The 3,687-nt window shown below is 27.0% G+C and overlaps 1 long non-coding RNA gene across 1 annotated transcript; it reads left to right on the top strand.

The window, feature by feature from the left end:
• The first annotated feature begins 251 nt into the window (after positions 1–251).
• On the top strand, positions 252–1,921 carry LOC131618390 (uncharacterized). Its single transcript, XR_009288825.1, has 2 exons — positions 252–499; positions 588–1,921. It is a non-coding gene; the product is annotated as an uncharacterized LOC131618390 (long non-coding RNA).
• Positions 1,922–3,687: the final 1,766 nt, after the last annotated feature.

Here is a 3,687-nt window from a genome sequence, read left to right as displayed (position 1 = left end):
GAGACTAATTTGATGAATAGATTGTTTGAATTGATCAATTTTATGTGTAATATAAATAGGTAAATGAGTAATATGAGAAAGATGTTACTCAAATATTTAATGACTTAAAATTTTAATTTGGACGAAAATATAATATCAAAATCTCTTGCTAGTTTATAGCTTTAGGCCTAACAATGAGAATAGTCCAAACCAAACCGCCTTATCTTCAATGTTGCCTACATAAGGTTCATGCGATTCCGACAGTTACAATGGCTTCTCCTTTTTTCTTTTTTGTTTCGATTTCTTTTTGTTTTCCAAAGGCTACTGTTTGAATTTTCTGGTTTTGATTTTGATTGGATGTGTTCTGTATGAGGAGTTGTTAGGGATGGTAGAACTGATTTGCAGGTCAAATGGTGTTGGTAATTATTTGTAATTTTTAACATATTTTGATGCATTTCATGTGTATTTATTTTCAGATCTGGCAATATATGATGCCTCAAAGATGGAACGCATTCACCAGGTAAGATTTTTCTCTCCATATTCGTATAGAACTGTTGGTTGTTAGCAAAGTTGGAACTAAAATATACTCATAAATGCTTGTGCATTAGGTGTCGGCAACAGAATGTTGGGTTTCTCATGGACAAGACTCTATACACACTGCTCCTTGTGGTTATGGATTGATTGATTGCTTCACTTCACATGATGAAATGACTTAGAATTGTTCAGATATTTTAACTATCCATGGTTGAATAAGCCATTGCTGCTGCATCTCTACTCTACACACATATAACACTGTCACAGTATGTTAATAACTACATGGTAAAGCATACCTGCAAAATAGAGTCTTACTCATATCACCAACTTAGTAGTAAGTAGAGTCATATATGTCATATTTACAAAAGCATTTTATTATAAGCAAATTAAATGAAAAGTTTTGGAATTTATTGTATAATCATATATGTCACAACTTAGTTTGAATAATTTATCTCTTAAATTAGTTGCATAGATATCTAATTAAATAGCATAGACTAGGTGTAGATGGAAGCAAAGTTGTTCGCAACGTGATTGATTTTAATTTGCCGGGGAAAGGCACATAGAGAGCATGCTTTCAGTTGAAATGGGTTTGAGGTAACTTTCTTCTTTGCTGATTATGTTTTGTACAAAGGAATACCTCTCATTATAAGGAGCTGAACCTGCCAAGGAACTACTTGCCCATTTATTGAAAAAGGTATCTAAAATTTCAAGTTTTTGATCCATTATGATTGCTACTGGCACAATTGAAAAGTGGTTTCTATTTATTCTTTCTGGTATAGAAATATTGGATCCCCTATGTTGATACTCATAATATTTAACTATAAAAAAAGGCTAAAGTTCCAATGAAAAAAACTTAAAATTACAAAGCACTGATGTTGGTGGCAACCTACAAGCAAACAAATATTTTGGTTGGAACATTTATTATCCATGCAATGAGAAATGGAAGCCATCGTTGCTCCACAGCCGTCAACAACACCCATCCGCTCCAGTGCAGACAGAACTTCAAGGCATGTGGAAGGATGCAAAATCATGGAAGCTGCGGTGAACAGGTTCATGTTGATACCATCAAACTAGGACTTGAGGCAGATAACTATGTGCAGTGTAGTTTGGTAGCCATGTATGAACGAAGTGTGTTACTAGGAGATGCAAAACCGGTGTTTGAAAAAATGAAAGAAATATTAATAGTTGGAATACCATAATGTTACATAAAACATGATCTTTACATTGATAGTTTGTGTATCAGGTGAAATCTATTGGAGTGCAACCACATGAATCACTACTTGATAAACTAAGAATTGCATGTGACTGTTCTAGCTTTTTAAGAACAAACAAACCAAATAGGTTGGTTGTACATAGATATGGTAAGGATGTTGTTTGGAAACTTTTAGAATAAACTAAAATTTACACACACCTTTGTAGTTTTAAACTTATGATAGTCTCTAATTACATGTCAAACTATGATAACCAGAAAACTAAATATATCCTTTCTTTCGGCTAGCAATAATATGATTTGTGAGATTAATGCAATGTGAGGAAAATACCAGTTTGCTTAACTTTTTTAGGACTATTTTTTGTTTTTCATCTAAGAAAAACAAACCAAAAAAATCTCTACACACATTCTTATTTTTCAACATAAATTAGACTAATATTAAGTTTAAATATTAAATCAATAAATTTAATATATTTTTTAATTTTAATGACATTAAAAATGTATTTATCTCACGGGTCACTAACAAAGCAATATTTATTTTAGTTTAATCAATCATTTTTTTTATTTAAGAGACAAAAATTTTATTTTTAAATATTAAATTTTTTCCATCTTACAATTATATGTTTTTCAAATGTGTATGATTATTTAATATAATTAAACCTATATAATTACTATTCATTAAAAAAAATAAATTATTTCAAATTTTATATTTATACATAAAATTTTACAAAATTATTATTTTTAATGTGTATTTGAGTATAATTATGATGTACAAAATTATTTTAACTCGTGCGCATTTAATTATGAGGTTTGCTATTTTGACAGCAAAATCATACACCATCTTATGAAATACACAACATGTGCATGTGTTTTGTTTGTGTCAATGTTACAAAAAAGCAAAATCGTAGAATACTACGGTGTAGGTGTCATGTTAAGTGTACAAATAGCATTTCTCTTTAATTAATCATTATCTCATATTTTTCCAGAATGTTCACATGTGACTATACATTTAATGATTTTTCTCAATTTTATTTACTCTTTAATTTATAGTGACTCATATCCTTTTTTTTAATTGTTGTTGGACCGTCAATTATAATTTGCTCTATTTTGTTATTGTGTTCTTGACCATACTATTAATATCTTATTAGTAATTTTTTTAAATGGTTAATTTTTATTTTACGTATGCAATTTGGTCAAATTTCATTACTTCACATTTTTCACTTCGTTCAAAAAATACTACACCATAAATAATATACCCGGGCGACAGCACGGGTCTCTGACTAGTTTAATGACTTAAAATTTTAATTTGGACGAAAATATAATATCAAAATCTCTTGCTAGTTTATAGCTTTAGGCCTAACAATGAGAATAGTCCAAACCAAACCGCCTTATCTTCATTGTTGCCTACATAAGGTTCATGCCATAAAATGTCAGACTACATGCCATAAATTGCCTTGCAAGCGTACCACTCCGAATTAAGTAAATAATAATAATAATAATAATAATAATAATAATAATAATAATAATAATAATAATAATAATAATAATAATAATAATAATAATAATAATAATAATAATAATAATAATAAATTATTATTATATTATATTTATATTTTTTTATTGTTAGTATATTAAGATATATTATAATAAAATATAATTGAAGTGTGATTATATATATATATATATATATATATATATATATATATATATATATATATATATATATATATATATATATATATATATATATTTATATTTATATATTTATATTTATATATATATATATATATATATAATCAAATTCTCTAAAATATAATGTATTCAATTTAATTTTATTTTATTGATGCACTAATTTGTTAATATATTTAAATACAAATCATATAAATTATACACATACATAAAAAAGTTTAAATTTGATTAATAGATCACTTTTCAAAAATGACTCAAACATAAAAGTAAGACTA

Source organism: Vicia villosa, linkage group LG7, assembly GCF_029867415.1.
Source record: "Vicia villosa cultivar HV-30 ecotype Madison, WI linkage group LG7, Vvil1.0, whole genome shotgun sequence".
Taxonomy (NCBI): Eukaryota; Viridiplantae; Streptophyta; class Magnoliopsida; order Fabales; family Fabaceae; genus Vicia; species Vicia villosa.
Note: the sequence above shows the minus strand (reverse complement) of the source record. Positions and strands in the feature narration are given on the sequence as shown.